Here is a 19,133-nt window from a genome sequence, read left to right as displayed (position 1 = left end):
CGCGGCGGCTGGGCTGCCCGCCGGGGCGTGGGCGTCGGTGGGAGAACGTCGCCCCTCGGGCGGGCGCGGCCTGGCTCCTGGGTCCTGGGTCCTGTGCCGCTACGCGCCGGGTCCCGAGCGCGCGCGCCAGGCGCAAGAGGGAGCCAGACTGGACGGACGCTGGAAGGAGGCCGCCTGGAAAGGGGCGCGTAGTGCGGGCGCTTGCTCTCCTTGTTGAGTGGGAGCTGCTTCGGTCGGGTATGTTTGGAAGGTCCAGCTGACTCAGCTTAGCGTTTATGTAAATGATTGTTAGTGCTCTGCCTCTGAGCATCACAGCACCGCAGACTGAAGCCCTTGGTTAAATTAAACTGAACCACTGTTTTAACTGAGCGAGTAAACTGTGAAGGCGTTTGGGATGTGTGTGCCATGAAAGGTCCGTGGCTGTTGCGTGTATACATTTGGTAGAGAATAGAAAACTGTACAACTGAGATGACTAGGTTTTAATTAGTCCCTCCCAGCCAGTTTCATTTGAAAGTAAGTATGAAACAGACTGAAAATATAGACTCTTTTTTTTTTTTTTTTTTTAAACCAGAAAACAGTGTCTTGGTGCAACCGATTCCGTGTCTGGTAGTGTGTGTTAGCCGGTTGGTAAAACTCTTGCCTTTCGCAGAATGTATGAAGCTAGAGTTGATACTGGGTGGATTAAAACTTATTGAGTATGGAAATAGGAGAGAAATGTGTTAATATTGGTGCTTTTAAAGGGATTAGCCAATATATTCTATGTCTTTTTCTCCCCAGGACATAAAATGTGTCCACAACTTTGGATGGTTTGCCAAAGAGTTATATTGAGCTGCCTTTTGTAATTTTTCTGTGGGTACTTGACTTTTAATGATTAACTTCAAAAAATTAACCAGCTTATTTCAATACTTATTAAAAATAATACTGGAGAAGTTAGAACAATACAGAGAAACATGACAAAAAAATTAGATTGTAAATCTAGCCAACAGGTAAAAAAATACCTGTAATGTTGCCTCATTTTATTTTCTTGCCCAATAGTAGAAATATAAAAGCGCATTACACTTTCAGGGGAAAAAAAAAGATTCATAGTAACAAATGTTACTATGGTCATCTTTGTTCCAGACCCTGGGCATTCAGCAAGAGCTCCCACAGGAGACATTCTGTTGCATTCTGTTGCATCAAAATGGTATGAAAATACACTGAACAGCCAAAATCAATTTCTGCATTATTTTTATTAAGCATTCAAGAACATTTGAGGCAAGCATAAGTGTTACAGATGGAAAGTAAAATGCACCAAGAGAAGAGTCTCCATGGGGGAGCACATTAGAATGGATGTGGACAGCAAATTAAAGTTACGCCTTGGAAGCTAAAATAAAAAGGGACCGATCAGTCACACAATTCAGTGAGGATAAAGACAGGAAATATATGAGATCCTTAGAGAAGATTTTCCTGGCATCTGCTTCTGAGGCAAATGTCTTGTGTCACAGAAGGATGCAGAGGAGACTGAAGGATGGCGGTGGGAGAGTCTGGGTGCCCATCCCGTAGTACATGCCAATAGTGCATTTTCTAGGACTGCTTGCTGTAGTTGTCATTGTCCTTGCCGTAAGTATTATGAGAAACGCTTGTAGGTTGCTAAGCCCCTATGGTCACAAATGCTGCAGTTTGATAGTTTGGGCTTATTTGGGAGTAAATCTAGATTTTATAGAGGGATAGATGGACCTCATGTCTTCAGATACTCTGTATTTCTCTCTCTAGCTTTTTTAAAAATTTAATTAATTAATTTTTGGCTGCGTTGGGTCTCCGTCGCTGCGTGTCGGCTTTCTCTAGCTGTGGTGCGCAGGCTTCTCATTGCGGTGGCTTCTTTTGTTGCAGAGCACGGGCTCTAGGCACGTGGGCTTCAGTAGTTGTGGCTCGCGGGCTAAGCTTCTCCACGGCATGTGGGATCTTCCCGGACCAGGGATCGAACCCGTGTCCCCTGCTTTGGCAGGCGGATTCTTAATCGCTGCTCTACAAGGGAAGCCCCCTCTCTAGCGTTTCTGACAGCAGTTGATATCAAGTGGGAAGTTTTGTTCTCTGTTGTTTATTGGGGTTATAGGTTAGGGTTGAGATTTTTTAGTGAAAATTAAAGAACTTGAATGGCCATCCTCTCTATAGGATATAGGATATTATAGGTCTACAGGAAGCTAAAGTTTATCCTTTAAAAAATCAGTTCCCACTTCACTCCAGGATGTGAACCAAGAAACTGTCTAGCTGAATTGGGCCTCATAGTTTTGTGTTATTTTCCCAACAGCAGTTTTATGAGATCTAATTTATGAGAACATATCATTGAGTTCACACCTATGTAAAGTGTACAGTCTGTGCAGTCATCACATTTTCATCATCCTCTCCCCTAAAAACCCATTAACACTCACTCCCCTTTCTCACCGCAGCCCCCTCGCCCCCTCTTGTTTTTTGGAAGCCGGTATTCTCCTTCACTAGGAGACTGTTAGAAAGTGGACATCTAATTTTTGAGCCACACAGTTAGCTTGTTTATAGAAATAAATAAAACATCCAGAGAATCGCAGCACTGAAAGTAGTGTTCTGTCATTTAAACTGGGGTTGGTGCGTGTGGGTAAAGCAGAAGTGCTGCCCTTATCCCAGTTTCAAGGAAGAAGTTTTGTTTTCGGCAAGAAGGGTGGAATGAAATCTTGTCAAGGTCAGAAACCCCGTTGAAAACGCTGCTCACTAGCTCAGTCCCTTTGGGCTTGCAACTGAAAAGACCTGTTACTCTTTTTTTTTTTAATTTTTTTTAGAGAGTTTTTTTTTTCTTTAATTTTATTTATTGATGGCTGCGTTGGGTCCTCAGTTCTGCGCGCGGGTTTTCTCTAGCTGCGGCGAGCGGGGCTGCGGGCTTCTTAATCGCGGTGGCTCCTCTTGCTGCGGAGCATGGGCTCTAGGCACGTGGGATCAGTAGTTGTGGCTCGAGGGGTCTAGGGCGGAGGCTCAGTAGTTGTGGTGCATGGGCGACCAGGGCTCAAAACCCGTGTCCTCTGCATTGGCAGGCGGATTCTTAACCACTGTGCCACCAGGGGAGTCCAGACCTGTTACTCTTTAGAACAAGGTTTGGCTGGAAATTCGTGCTTAGGCCCAGGTAGCATTAGGTAGTTCTCTATCATTTCACAGGCATTGAGTTTTTACCCAGAGGCATAAAGATGGAAGTCTCTAGAAAGCAGCAGGCCCTATGATCTCTCTCTGAAGACACTTGAGCTGAGTGTCTCACAAAGAAAGAGTAATAAAGACTGCCTGAGAGGTACCCACACCTCGGATGCCTTTGCACAGGAGGTCTGCCTCTTCTTTTCCTGTCCTGCACAGCCCTACCCTGGCCGCACCCTGAGCCCACCCTGGGGGAAGGGAAAGAGGGATAGAAAAGTTAGAGGGACAACAGGATCCTTAGAAAGGGAGAAGAAAGTATTTCATTTTACTCCTTTTCCTCCATCATCCCATATTAGTTTGGAATGCCTTAAGAGATTATCAGGTCCTCAGAATTAATAAAAGCGGCCGTTAACTGTGGTGAGTGCTTGCAGTCTGCAGGAGGTTTTTACATTCATTCTCATTTTTTTGCTCACACCAAACCTTTCAGGGAGATATTGGAGTTTCATATTTATAGAGAAGGAGGCTGAGAATTCACAGGGTCATTTATAGCTGGGACAGAAAGACTGTGTTGAACTTTATTAAAGTTCACCAATCCTTCCTTTCTTTTTTCTTTTAAACTTAGCCTGGCCATCTGTTTCTGTTTCCTTCCATGTTCACAGAGCAGCTCATTTTAAAGGCATGCAGGGACGTGAAAAGAGCATGTGATCTGGTGGGAGTAGGGAGGCCCAGACCTAACTTAGGTCTAATCAACTGTGCCCTTTCTTCATTTTCTACTTTTGATGAAGTCTTGTCATCTCTCTGGGCCACAGTTTCTTCATGGGACCAGAGAATATATGAGTTTGAATGGGAGAGGTCTGATTTTCTTTGAGTCCACAAGTGGCTTATGGGTTAGTTGAAAGTGCCAGATTAGTTCTACAGACCGTCAGGTGTACTGAGAACACGTAGTATTCTTATCTGACCCATCAGTGAAGGGTTCTGCAAACCAGCCATGTGCCTTGTTTCAGAAATCTTTCTGATCCACCTTTCTCCTGTTTCATAACACAGGGAGGCTGTTACATGTCTTTCCAGTGATATCTCATATGAAAGTTACCTCAAATAGAACACGTGTACTTCAGAAACCATAAAGCCATGGGCTAACTGTAGTTAAAAACCTAATTTGAGTCGTACCTTAAATCTGATAGTACTGTTATTATCATGCCAAACCGTTCACTGCTTCCATCGGAATCTAAGCTATGAGGACAATATGTTTGACATGTGCAATGTTGATTTACGCCCAGTTATTACTAGCAGCCTAGGGCCAGGTGACTCATTCCAGTTGCTACAGTGTAGATCCATCCTTGCTACTTTTAGCTCTTTCCTGGAGCTACAAACCCCTCATTGTGTTCTGATTTCATCCTTAGATATATACCTTCCCTCTCCCCCAGTGAGATGTGTTCTATCTTGCTTCCTAAGTGGAAGCAAGCAGAAATTCAAGTGGTTTGAATTTTTCAACAAAAATCAAATTGCTGCTCTCCTCTCCCTCCATATGTTATGAGAAACGAGAGAGAGAGATCTTTGATGTGTTGGTCTTTATAAAACAATGCTTTTCAGAATAGATACAGCCGTGGCTGGGTTGGTTTTAAAGAGCAAAGATAGCAATTTAAGTCTAATATTACACTTGCGTTATAAACATTGAAAAATATTGGGGTTATTTCATTATTTATTTTGGAATTATTTTTAGACTTGTTGCAAAAAAAAAATGGTACAGAGGGTTCCTATAGCATCTTACTTAAACTGTAGTACCATTGTTGAAACTAATGGATTAACATTGGTAAGTGCTATTAACTAAACTATAGACTTACTTGGATTTCATCAGCTTTTCACTCTCCTTTTTCTGTTCAGGATCCAGCCTAGGAGTTAACATTGCGTTTGATTGTTGTGTATCATTAGTTTCCTCCAAACTATGACAACTCATCAACCTTCTGTTCTGTGGTTTTTCCTGACCTTGACACTTCTGAAGCGGACTGTTCAGTTAGTTTTTAGGATGTCCCTCAGTTAGTACTCAGTATTTTCTCATGACTAGGTTGAAGCTATCCATTTTGGGAAGAAATACTAGAAGTAACCCCAGTGCATCATAGCAGAGGTACATTATGTCTTATGGCTTTTGTAGACCTTGGTTAAGTGCTGTTTGTCAGGTCCCCGATGGAAAGTTATCATGTTTCCTTTTGTATTTAGTAGATATCTTGGGAGAGAAACTTGGACCATGCAAATATCTTGTTTCTCCTTAAATCTTTTTTTTTTTTTTAATTTATTTTATTTATTTTTGGCTGCACTGGGTCTTCGTTGCCGTGAGCAGGCTTTCTCTAGTTGCGGTGCATGGGCTTCACATTGCAGTTGCGTGTAGAGCACGGGCTCTAGGCACACGAGCTTCAGTAGTTTTGGCACGCGGGCTCAGTAGTTGTGGCTCATGGGCTCTAGAGCGCAGGCTCAGTAGTTGTGGCACACAGGCTTAGTTGCTCCGCAGCATGTGGGATCTTCCTGGACCAGGGCTCGAACCCATGTCCCCTGAGTTGGCAGGTGGATTCTTAACCACTGAGCCACCAGGGAAGCCCCTCTCCTTAAACCTTTATTCACTACTTTTAGCATCCATTGGTGGAACTTGATGTACATGGTACTGTGTTGTTCTAATGGTGATTTAAAAATTCTTTTTCTCATTCCTTCGATGTTTATTAAAGAGAATTCTTCTGTAAGGAAGAGCTTTTCCTTCACCATTTATTTATTCAACTATTTGTATCAGTACAGACTCATGGATAATTATTTTATTATATAGGTTATAATCTGATACTGTCATTATTTAATTTACTGCTCAAATTGTTCCATCCTTAGCCACTGGGAGCTCTTTTTTCAGGTTGGCCCCTGTGCCCTTTTGACATACCACCTCCCTATCCCCATTTTTTAAAAAGCATTTCCTTACTTTCTGGTATCATGAAATGCTCCAGGCTCATTTTTGTATTTTCCATGCCCCAACCCTGGCATCAACCATTTCTCCAAGGCACTCTGGTTCCTTGTTTTGGAGGCTGTTATAAGAAACCAAGATGTGGGTACTAGGTGTGTTGCTGGGAGTTGCTTTGATATTTTTAAGTTTCATAGATTTGTGACCTAGCAAATGCATCTCTACAAGGCAAGTAATGCCTTAAATTTCAAACACTCTAGAGGCCCTGACTGTATTTGCCAATTTGGGTTCAGTCTCTTGTGGGAAAGAAATGAAATTGGCAGAGTTTAGAGCGTTAAAATTTCCCACTTTTTCCCAAATGATGACCCATAAGTGCTTATAAAACAATGAACACATTAATTTTTATTTTTTCAGGCTCTGATAAGGAAGTAGGATTTTTTTTAGCTTATTAACTTATTTAAACTATGTCCTGACCAATGGCTCAATATATGTGAAGGGCAGATATGTACAGATCGTATCTTTTTTTTTTTTAATTTTATTGAAATTTAGTTGATTTACAATGTTGTGTTAATTTCTTATGTACAGCAAAATGACTCAGTTGTGTGTGTGTATATGTATATATATATTCTTTTTCATATTCTTCTTTCCATTATGGTGTGTCACAGAATATTGAATATAGTTCCCTGTGCTATACAATAAGACCTTGTTGTTTATCCATCTTACGTATAATAGTTTGCCTCTGCTAATCCCAAAGTCCCATTCCTTCCCTCCGCTATGCCCCCTCCCCCTTGGCAGCCACAAGTCTGTTCTCTATATCTGTGAGTCTGTTTCTGTTTCATAGATATGTTGATTTGTATTGTATTTTAGGCTCCACATATAAGTGATGTCACATGGCATTTGTCTTTCCCTTTCTGACTTACTTCGCTTAGAATGATCATCTCTAGGTCCATCCATGTAGCTGCAGATGGCTTTATTTCATGCTTTTTGATGGCTAATATTCCACTGGATACATATACCATTTTATCTTCTTTATCCATTCATCTGTTGATGGACATTTAAGTTGTTTCCTTGTCTTGGCTGTTGTAAATAGTGCTGCTATGAACATAGGGGTACATGTATCTTTTTGAATTATAGTCTTGTCTGGGTATATACCCAGGAGTGGGATTGCTAGATCATATGGCAACCCTATTTTTAATTTTTTGAGGAACCTCCATACTGTTTTCCATAGTGGCTGCACCGAAAAAATTTCTTGTTAACTTTCAGTAATCATATTAGTGATGGTAGTATTAATATTTTATTACTCGGAAATTATTATGTATGTAATGTGCAATAAAACAAAGAAATAATTATGAGATATTCAGATTCTATCATCTCCCGAGTGTTGAGAATCATTATTCTTTGTGCGGAAGAAAGAAGATACAGATGTAATATAAAAGTGGTTATGTGCAAACCCCATAGTCTTGAATTCAAATCAGAAGTGCCAGTCAGTATATATTCATGTTATGGACATCTGTTCATATCACTTTTTTTTGGCAGAAGTTAAATTCCTTTATTTATTTTTAACACAAATTAACCATATGCTCTAGAAGCCAGGTTGGGTGACAGAGTGAAATAAGATATTTCTTTTTTTTTTTTTTTTAAGGGCGAAGATTTTATTTATTTATTTATTTTTCTTTAAGGGTTTAATGCCCTTTTTTTTTTTTTAAACATCTTTATTGGAGTATAATTGCTTTACAATGGTGTGTTGAGATCATATCTTTCAGATGTGCAAAATGTCTTCAAATGAATTGTGAGGTCCTGGCCCCCGCCTCCCCACCTCCTGCCTCCCCCAATCTTGGGGCAAGCCGTTGAGCCTACTTTCTCATTCTGAAAAGAAGGGTTTTAGGCAAGATCTTCATTTCTCTTGTCTTTTTGTGTGCTCAGAGGGCCCCTTAATATCCAGAGGATTTAGACACTCTGCCTATATTTTAGTTATAATTTTAGTGTCTGTTGATTGAGTTCACAGTGATAAAAAGATTCAGTTAAATTTCAGATCCATATTTATGTTAATCATGCTAGCTTACTTTTGATATTGAAATTTATTTACTCAATTAAACTTTATTTTAATCTTAGCCAGTCCTGACCATGTACAGAACTCTTTAATCAGGGTTCCATTTCCACATACCTTCTGTAACTTTCTTTTTACTTTCAGATTTTGTCCTACGCTTTTCCTTTCTTTCTCTCTCTCCAGGACAAAATTACTTTCTTTTCCCTCAACAAAATGTGTTTCCACTTTATATACCTTTTTTCCTTTCATTCAAAGATGTTTTCCTTACCAATTTTAGTTGTCTCAATTACATATATTAACCAGAATTCTAATCTTTTAAAAACCTTAATTTCTAGTGAAAACTAAGAAGTAAGCAATTATAAACTGTCTTCCACATTATTATTCTGTAGATTGGCAAGATCACAAATACTCTTTATGATTTCTAAAAAATAGGTGCTTTTTTTAATAGAAAAGTTTTCAGTGTGACATCAAACATTTTTATTAATAAACCTAAGTATCTTTTGTTTCTCCGTAAAAGGCAGCCTATGTTGAGTAATGTTTCAGTATCTTATTTTATTTGGAAAGGATCTGGACATTTAATAAATTTCCATCATTTAACGTAGCAAAACTCTGAAGTTTTAAGTCACCAAAAATCTGGAGAAACTATTTTTTAAGTAGACATACCATAAAACATAATTATTCTTAAAGAATTTACCTAAAAGCTCTTACCCCATTTATATCTATTGAATTACAGTTGTGTTTAGATTACCCATGAAAACTTCGTGAGACATTAGACCAAGTCAGCCATCATTTCAAGAGATTTTTCTTGATGAATTTAACAGAGATAATATGACCTATTTAACTTTTAGTAAACCGAGGTGTAATAAAAGTAAGACATGTCTGTATTAATTAAACCAACAAATTTAAACTTTAAAACTGGATATTAACTTAATATTTCCCAGATCACATGAACTTGAAATTTGGGTTAGTTTTTTATTATATTTAAAGATACTCAATTTGTAAGTGCTTACTTTTAAGTCAATTAAATACAGGTCTTTTATAAAGTTAATTTTGATAATATTATCTGGAGGTATGGACATATCATATGTATAATGTACACATGGACATATAAACAGATATAAATAGAGATCTTATAGCTTCATTTCAAAACTTAGTCATGAATCAGTTATTACATTATAAACTTACTAGTCTATAAGTAATATTTGGAATAAGTTAAATTTATTTGCTCAGATGACTAAAGCTTTTCACTGTTGTCGAAAAGATTTTTAAGATTTGTATCTGTCCTTGATAAATCCTGAAGGAGGCTGTGAATTAGATTTGGTGAGGGAGCCTTTCCAGCAGTTTGAGTTTAGGCTCAGTCTCAGGTCCTTGTGGGCTGTACTTATATTTCTGATTTGTAGAGACTTGCAAGACAAAGACAGTTGCTTTTAATTCCCCAGAGAACTGGTCTGCCACCTAAATGATATTGAAAGATTGATTTGCCCAACTACATTTTCTTTAATTTGCTTTTTTATATCAGTAAGATTTCCAACTACACTGAAAATCAAGAGTTCTATGTTCTAGAACTTTAGGGTTCAATCTATCATGCCTTCCAAACTTTGCACAGGGCATTCAACAAAGGCCCTCCGATTCTAAGTGTACAAATTAAAACCAGAGCAATTTACCCTAGGGGCAAAAAAAAAAAGTCTCCATTATTGTTTTTATTAGTCCCTGAATATTAGCTCCCAGTTCTATTTCATATTGTGTGGGCTCAGATAACCTTATTGATTTTCCTTAGTATTTTCAAGCAATATTGCCTGAGGGGCAGATTTATACACCCTATCTTATACCAGGCAAGGGAAGCATTCCCCAGTGAGACCTAATGTTTATCCCATAATATAATTGGTAGAAGAGATGTAACCATCTTATATAAAGCCCATTCAAATATACCAACTTCTATAAAGGTTCATCTCAATTCTATCAACTCTTATATCTTTAATTTTAGCCTCCATTAAGACCCCATCAACTAGGCTTGGTCTTACAAGGAGTCCCAGTGTCTACTTAAAAAAAATGCACAGCATGAGTGTTGCGAGTTAAGTTTTATTTGGGGCAAAATGAGGACTGCAGCCCCGTAGACAGCATTTCATAGAGCTCTGAGAAACTGCTCCAAAGAGGCGGGGGTGGGGGGGAGTTCAGTATATACGTGATTTTGGTGAAGGGGGAATACATGCAATCAAGCACATATTTTTTGCAGAAGGTTTCTGCTAGTCACGAGGAGCAGATGTCACCATGAAGGGTTTTGGTGCTTTTCTAGGTATGAGGAGATACAAGAATTGTGCTCATAAAATCGGCTCCTGAAAATATCTAACTCTCTGAAGACCTGTTCTGCCAGCTGTTCCCAGAGCACAGAGGGCTTCATTTCTGCTCTCTGCCCTGAACTCCTTTCAGGGGGTGTTGAAAATCAGCAGCTCCAGCAGTACATGACTTAATCCTTGTAGAGGTAGTTGGCAAGTGCCAACGGAAAGTGCCAATTTGTTGTTGACCCTAGAAACCTTTCTTTTTATCCCCCGACCATTTTATCTATGTTTGTGTAAAAGGCTTTGGGGTCCCCACTTGAGGAGTTGAGCCAACTTGATTAATTGGCCTGTTGCCCCAAGCAATTGCTGGTCAGGTATCTCAGTGTAATTTTCTAGCAGACTTTTTTTTTTTTTTGATGTGGACCATTATTTTTTTAAGTCTTTATTGAATTTGTTACAATATTCCTTCTGTTTTGTGTTTTGGTTTTTTGGCCTTGAGGTATGTGGGATCCTAGCTCCTTGACCAGGGATTGAACCTGGGCTGGAACCCCCACCCCCTGCATTAGAAGGCGAAGTCTTAACCACTGGACCACCAAGGAAGTCCCCAGCAGCCTTTTAAATACATGTATATTGTAAACTGGGGTAAATAGAGTAGACTTGTTTGGGGCTCTTTAGTATTGGGGACCAATGGAGGTCCCTTTGGCCATCCAACCTTAGTGTTGTATCAGAACATTTATTTTAACTTCATTAATGTCTGTTTTACTTATCCCATTTCTTAACCATCTAAAGATTTTTATCCTTTTAGGATAAGTCCCTTTAAAATTTCCACCTTGTTGGGAAGACATTTCTAGACTTTCCCCTCAGTTTCTTATTCCCTTGTTAATCAACCTGATTAACAATTAATCTAATGCTTTTATTAGCATCTGTGAGACCCATTGAGGGGAAACTGACCACAGATGCAGCTTCCCAAACTGTTTTTTTGTTGTTGCTGTTTATTTGTTTTAAACTAAGGGAGTTGTTAAGGTTAGCCGTTATATTTTTTTGTATTTGCTTTCTGCTTCGGTACCAATAAAACAGTTGTTTATAGTGAGAGCCCTCTAAAATTTTACTAATTTAGAAGTCTCTCCAATTTAAAAGATCCATTGTCTGGCCATTGTCAGAGCTCTCAAAACACGGGGGGCCGGCGGGGGGGGGCGGGGGGAGGAAAAAAGGCATAAGATCAGGTAGAACATTTACATCTCAAAGACCCAGGGAGAGAAATGCAAGCTCCTCCTAGAAGGGCTTTTGTTCCTTTAAGGTAGGAATTCTGAAAGATGTTTTACCAAGCTGGCTTTTTGTAGCTGCACACAACAGCTAGAATGTTTTTAGTTAATGAATTTTGGAATGTTAAAAGAATTAATTGGGGTTCTTTTAACATTCATTTTGGAATGTTAGAATAATCCCAATTTGGCCATTTTTAGGGTGAGATTTCCTTTAATTCCCAATTAAGGAGGTATTTGTAGGAATAAATTCTGTATGTGTATGTTGCAGCAAAAATAGAAATGAAGTTTTTCCTCTCCTGAGAACAAGGAAAGTAAAGGGGACAGTGAACAGGCTAGAGAAGAAACATAACCTGGCCTGAAAGAGTTAATCACTCCTTGTTTTATTTTAACTGTTAACTAATCTGTAGTGTCTGGAACTAGATTGGTACTTCACAAAGCTAACCTCTCATTCTCTGACCCTATGTCAATTACATCCTGCCCCTGTCATCCCTGACTCTGTGTGAGTTACATCCTGCGCCTGTCACTGCCTAACTTTGTGTAAATTCCCTATGCTCCCTGGCCGCAAACCACCCCCTGTAGCTTTTGCATTTCAGAAAGAAGGTCTGGCAGGCCAATAAACCAGAGACAGACGGACCCAATTACCGGGCCGCCTGACGCCACGATGACTGTTTTGAAATAATGCAAGGAGAAAAAGAATGCAAGACCTTCACTACTTTGATTCTTATCATATACCACAGACTGCGAGTCCCGCGTATAAAATCTTCTCCGATCCCCAGTGGTGGTGGAGGGGAGGAGGGGCACAGTTTTTGGAGGCACTAGCCCACTGTGTCCCCTCTTGGCTTAGCAAAGAAATAAAACCACTTTTTTCTCTTTTCTCCTAAATGCTGTCTCCGTATTTCTATTCGGCGCTGGCGTACAGAAGCCGAGATTTCGGCCACAAATGCATAATAAAATCTTCCCAGTGTCTCTCAACTGTGGTAACCCGCTCACGTCTTTAAACTGAGCAGAATCTTCCCAGTGTCATTCATCTGGGGTAACCCAGGTACCTCTTCTTGAAAGTAAGTTCAAGGAAAGTCTACTCTTGCAACGAGGAGTTTATCCACCACCAAATAAAGCTTAGGATCATCAGCCAGTAGTAGGAAATCCAAGACCCAGAAGAGACTTAACCTAAATTCGTCTGGAGGCGGCCGGGCACAAGAGGCCTTTGCTGGTACCAAGGCTCCAGAGCCTCCTAGAGTTCAGGCGAAGGAGAGAAGTCTGCTCTGGGTCCCTTTGTTGTTCACTAAAACGGTCAGCTGAAGAAAAACGCACAACCTAAAAGTTGCAAGTTAAGTTTTATTTGAGGACCTTACTGAAGACTGAAGCTCAGGAGACAGCCTCTTGGAGAGCTCTGAGGAACTGCTCCAAAGAGATAAGGGACTAGCCAGGATATTTAGGAGTTTTTGCTGAACAACAACAAAAAAAACAAAAACAAAAAACAAACCGTGTAGTCAGACATCAAAGACAACTTGATAGTCACAGGAGACAGACATCCCAGGTTAATGATTTTAGTGCTTTTCGATGTACGGGAAGATACCAGCATCTGGGCTCATTGTAATAATTCCTTAGATATGCATATGAACGATCTAGGGCCAGTGCCCAGAACACGCAGTGCTTCCTCTTTTTCTCTAACTTCCCCTCGGTGTGCACCATGGGGGCTTGGTGGAGGGGCATCGGGAGGTATGGGGATGGTGGCTGCAGGGCGGGTGGCCAGAGCCTGGTTTGCTGCAATGATGGGCAGCACTTCTTGTTTCCTGGGACGGCAGGCAGCATTCCCTGTCCACGTCTGTCAATTCCCTCTTCAGCCTAAGTGAGTGTGAGTGTAAACGTAAATGTAAAATGAGTATAAACGTAAAACGTAAACATAAGTGGGTTTCCGTGGGCCTGAGGCTGGACCATTATACTTGCCCCTGCTTTTCCCTGCCTGGGCAGAGTCGGGGGAGGTGGGGTTCTTTTGGAATGGGCTGGACAGCAGAGACTCACTATAAAACCTCCACTGGCCGTGACCTTGCTGTGGCAGTAGGTGCCTTTTGCCTGCTGGAGTCCTTCCTCCCAGCCCCACCTTCTTGTGGGCAAAGGGCTGCAGACCGGGGATACTCCTGGCATCCTAAGGTGTATATCTGAATACACTCTTCCTTAGAAACCAGGTACTGTTCTTACTTACAGTTTCTGAGTGCTTGTCTCGTGTCTGGTAGTGTCTCTAGGGCAAAACATGCCCAGCTGTCATAGGCTGGGAGGAGGGGTGCAGGACGGTGTTCCCATCTGGGCTCTTGGATGGCTGCAGCAGCCTCTAGGTGGTCTCCCTGCTCTGTTCCCCCGCCCCCCATTCCCAAGTCAGAGTGATCTTTTTAAACATAGTTCGATTTTGTCGTTGCGCCACCCAGAACTTTTTGGTGACTTCCAGTCTCATTTGGAGCCAAGTCCAAAGTTCTTGCAGTGGCCCGAGGTGCGGGCACTGCCAGAGCTGACCCGAACCTCTGACTTCCTGTCCTACGCTCTCCCTCCCTCTGCCTCAGCCCCGCTGGCCTTGCAGTTCCTTAGACTGACACTTGGACTTGGTGTCACGCCTCCAGAGAGCCACCCTCAGGTTTCTGCTCAAAGGCCTCATTGGAAAGGCCTCCCCTGACCACTTTTTCTCTTCTGCTTTAATTTTTTCTCTTTTGCACTGTTGACCCTGACATTTTTCATACATAACCTCATTGATGGCAGGGATGTTTGTATGTGTTTGTTTTGTTCACTCCTGTATCCCCAGTGCCTGTCACGTAGTAGAAGTCTAATGAGTATTAGTGAATGAATTTTAATTCAACAGATGAGAAACAGGCTTAGAGAGGCTAAACAATGCCTCCAAGGTTACTGGCTAGTACGTTTAAGGGCTGGAGAAACTCGAATCCCATACGTTTGATGATGGGTGTTAGGTAGCATTTTACAAACAGCCTTTGGAGGGAACATCACAATTTCATCCGGGAAACTGCTGATCCAAAGATTAAGAAACTTTGGGATGTAACATATATGTAAGTTGCACTTAGTCTAACTCTTCATTTTTACTCGCAATTTGACTAAATATTTTCTAGAAGTTTCAGTTTTCTGTCGCAGATTAAGACAAATTTGGGCAGAATCCTTGCAAATTTTGTCAGAATGCAAAAGTAAAAATGAATAGCAGGGGTTAGGGACGCACCCCCGTACAGTCAGAAGTCCATGTATAACTTTTGACTCCTCCAAAACTTAACACATATTTTGTATGTTACACGTATCTCTACATATATTTTATGCATTCATGACATACCTAACTTCCTTCATTTTTTTTCAATATTTCTAGGCTACATAGTTTGCAAGTCTTTTCAAATTGTTGCAAATCTTAAAAAAAAATTTCTAATATAGTTATGGAAAAGAAATCCACATATAAGTGGACCTGCACAGTTCAAACCTGTGTTGTTTAAGGTGTTGCCAAATGCAAGTTGAGGTGCCCAACGTACAGTGAGGTCAAACAAACTGAAACATCGGAGTTTGGAGCAGAGGAAGGTTTATTGCAAGGGCCAAGCAAGGAGAACGGGCATTTTGCGCTCAAAAGACCGGAACTCCCTGATGGTTTTTGGAGAAGTGTTTTTATAGGCAAAATTTAGGGTGAGGGCTGCAGGGTGTGTGACTTTCTTCTGATTGGTTGGTGGTGAGGTAACAGGGCGGTGCTCCAGGAATCTAGTGCTCAGCCTGAAGTTACCGTTGTCCAGCCAGGTGGGGGGGCCTCAGTTCCTGTAGAAGAGCTCAAAGATATTGTAATATATATCCCTTGAGGAGGAACCAGGACCCTGCCCCCAGGGTTGCACTATTGTTTCTTTTTTTTTGTTTTTAATACATTTATTTATTCATTTATTTATTTTTGGCTGTGTTGGGTCTTCGTTGCTGCACGTGGGCTTTCTCTAGTTGTGGGGAGCAGGGGCTACTCTTCATTGAGGTGCACAGGCTTCTCACTGCGGTGGCTTCTCTTGTTGCGGAGCACGGGCTCTAGGCACACGGGCTTCAGTAGTTGTGGCTCGCGGGCTCTAGAGTGCAGGCTCAGTAGTTGTGATGCACGGGCTTAGTTGCACTACCGCATGTGGGATCTTCCCAGACCAGGGCCCAAACCCGTGTCCCCTGCACTGGCAGGCGGATTCTCAACCACTGCACCACCAGGGAAGTCCCTGCACTATTATTTCTTTACTGCCTTTCCATTGTTTCTGGTTCCTTCACTCTTCTAAGTAGTAACTGTTTGAATCTGCCTTTTGGAACTCAGGGAAGGTCTAGGAGACTGAAGCCTTTTCCTACAAATAAGAAACCACGGGCACAGAAAGGCTTTTGTTCCCAGGAGGACCCCACAGGGTCCTGCTGGGTTTCAAAGGGTCAGCTGTATTTACTTTATGTGCACTTGTATCTATTTAAAGGGAGGATTAAGTTTAAATTGAAAAAGGGACAGAAAACAGATCTGTGGTTGTCAGGGACTTGGGGGGAGGGAGAGGGAATTTGTTTGGGATGATGGAAATGGTCTGTGTCTTAATTTTGGTGGTAACATGACTGTATACATATATATATATATTTATTTATTTATTTATAAATAATTATTTGGCTGTGCCAGGTCTTAGTTGCAGCACACAGGATCTTTGTTGCGGCACGTGGGAATCTTTAGTTGCGGCATGCGAACTCTTATTTGCATCATGTGGGATCTAGTTCCCTGACCAGGGATGGAACCTGGGGCCCCCTACATTGGGAGCGTGGAGTCTTAGCCGCTGGACCACCAGGGAAGTCCCATGACTGCAAACATCTTCAAAGTCCAAAAACTGTACTTAAGGAGGATAAGTTTTACTGTTTACAACACTGTTTACTGCTGACGTGTTTTTAATAAACATGACAAAAAACAAAGATTAGGCTGAACCATGAGTATAGTTGGCATTATATTGGAAGGAATGTTCCCCCATTTTTTGTTACCTGTACCTTTTTTCCATAAGTCACTAGTTCCCTGTAGATCCCTCACTGGCCTTACGGAGTATCTCCTCTGTGCTGGAAGGATGGGGATGTGTAGGACGAGTGAGAGGAGGGCTGAAGGGACCTGCTGAGCTTCCAGAGTCAAGTCTTCACTCCCTGCAGGGCGTATGTCACCCTTTGATGGTCTTTGCTTACTTTTGCAGCCTTATTTTCTTAACTGCCCCGTCCCCAGAGCTGCACTCTAGTATAACGGACAGCATGCATTTCCCAGCACAATCTCTTTCAATTTAATGGTGTTACTTTCCTTTACTAGGACAACTTTCTTCTCTTTTCTCTTCTTCCCCGTACAACTGGTTAGTCTCCTCTAGGAGGCCATGTGCTGCTTCATGAAGGATGGAACTGGTCTTAATCTCTCAAGTGAATTTGAGGCTGTAGGCAAAGGAATGGGGAAGGACATTGCTGGCCGGAAGAATGTCCTGCCTTGAAATGGGATAATTATTTTTTCTGTGAACTCCAGCTGTGTTAATATATTGAGTTCTTAGGTGGTGTTCGTTAAGATTTGTCCTTACCTTTCATAGATTCCAGGCAGAATCTTCTGTGGTGTGTATTTTCATTCTTTCTAATTTGTACATGTAGTTTACTAATGCTACCAGAACCTAACTTCTCTAAACAGGATGCTTAGTGACTTCCTGTTCTTAGAATATCTTTATGAAACCACTTTGCTTAATACAGGGATGTGGCATCTTGCGATTTAGTCTTTCATTCAGTGGGAATAATCGAGAACAGGGTATGAAGAGCTCCAGAGGATACAAAGATAATGGATGTTAGGTCCCTGTTTTTACAACAGCCTGTGTGGGCAAATTTTTAGCTTGCAAATGCAAATGTGGCTCTCTGAAGTGGCAGGTTTCCAGTAAAGTCTAAAGGAGATACTTTAAAATATCATTCTTTTACTTGTAATTTGGGAGATGGCTGAAGGTCAAAAGGGTGCGAGAGGAAGGTTCCTACACTATGAGCTGGGGCTAGAAGAACACTTTAGTGCTAGTTTGTTTGGTGAGCTGTGATCCACGTACTGGTCATACACTGTTAGAGAGATCTTTGTGACTCTTAGAGGAAAGCCCTGGAGGGTGGCTGGCAGGGTTATATTTTATTTGAATTAATTATTTTTCTTTCATTAGCCTACCTTTGGTGTTTGAAATTCTGAATAAAGCTGTATGAAATTCACCATGAGAATGTTACGAAATTTCTGTTATTGTTAGGGAACTGTGGACCGAAACCACCAGCCTTGGCCAAGCACAAGCAGGATAACTGCTTGCCAGAGTTGTCTCACGGCAGGAGGTCCTGATAAAGAATGAGGTGTTGCTTCCAAAAGCTAACTGGGAGAATCCGGGAGGGGCCAAAAGGAGGAGGGAGGAGACGATACGTCCTGCCAACCTCCCAGAAGCCTCCTCGCTGGAATCCATCTTGGCTGAGAGACGCGCACGCCCCCAGGGAGGACCCTGAGTCAGAGTGATGGGCCAGAGACAACCCAGAAACGACCCCCGTTCCCGTGAAGCCTGAGACCGTGAGCCACGTGGCAGAGCAGTTCTCCTGGGGTCCCTTACCCTGCCGCTCTCCACCTGGCACCCCTAATAAAGTCTTGTCAGCATGTGTGTCTCTTTGGACAATTCGTTTCCGAGTGTTAGAGCAGAGCCCACTCTCGGGCCCTGGAAGGGGTCCCCCTTTCTGCAAAAACATGGTCAAAAATGTTTTGGTAAAATGTGAATTCTGTTTGGGGATCAGATTTAATTCCTTAGGGATTCACCTCATTTGTTTACGCTTGAGGAAAGTGATGTAATTCAATTTAGCAGTTGTTCAGAAGACAGTTCTAAAATAAGAAGCATTGCCTTTTTTCAGCCATTGTATACTTAATCATTTTATAGATTTGTTATTCTCAACCTGAAATATATAGCACTATCCTGTTTTTGAAATAAAAACAGTACAGTTTTGTGCTGTTTTAAAACTCAGGAATGAATTTATTTGATAACAGCATATAGCAAGTATATGCATCTTTTCTTGTCTTCTTTTTTTTGATGCAGGATGGATATGAGAGCGGGTGGCGTGACCTCAGTGTTCAAGTATATGTATCTTTTATGGGGTTATAAAATTGGTTATTTATCAAGTAACCCAAGAATGAGGAAATACATTTTTAAGAAGTAAACAGTCTAGACCTGTGTTGTCCAGTATGGTAACTGTTAGCCACTTGTGGCTATTTAAATTTAAGTGAATAAGTTAAATAACATAAAACATTCACCAGCTACATTTCGAGTGCTGAGTAGCAGTAGCCACATGTGTCCAGGGGACAGCACTATTTTATTTTCCCCGTGCATATTACTATAGAATGTGGAAAGAAGCATAGGTACTTTTCCATCTGACCTCCAATTATCTTGAACACAAGAGAATCACTTCCTTGGGCCTTATTTATAGCATTTTTACACATCAAGAACCAGATTACCATC

At 41.3% G+C, this 19,133-nt stretch overlaps 1 protein-coding gene across 7 annotated transcripts in view; it reads left to right on the top strand.

Annotated features, from left to right (window-relative positions):
* Positions 1-19,133, top strand: part of ABCG2 (ATP binding cassette subfamily G member 2 (Junior blood group)) — a 140,066-nt gene that overhangs the window by 68,397 nt on the left and 52,536 nt on the right. The window contains exon 1 of one of the 7 annotated variants that reach the window (XM_029234622.1): positions 24-237. The exons of the other annotated variants lie outside the window; for them this stretch is intronic. The gene's annotated coding sequence lies outside the window, so the exon portion shown is untranslated. Of the gene's footprint in view, positions 1-23; positions 238-19,133 lie in introns of those variants that run through there. 7 annotated transcript variants of the gene reach the window in all.

The sequence above is a fragment of the Monodon monoceros genome, unplaced genomic scaffold (genome assembly GCF_005190385.1).
Source record: "Monodon monoceros isolate NGI ecotype Baffin Bay Population unplaced genomic scaffold, NGI_Narwhal_1 Super_Scaffold_20, whole genome shotgun sequence".
Taxonomy (NCBI): Eukaryota; Metazoa; Chordata; class Mammalia; order Artiodactyla; family Monodontidae; genus Monodon; species Monodon monoceros.
The sequence above is the reverse complement of the archived record's forward strand: the minus strand, read 5'-3'. Positions and strand labels throughout refer to the sequence as shown.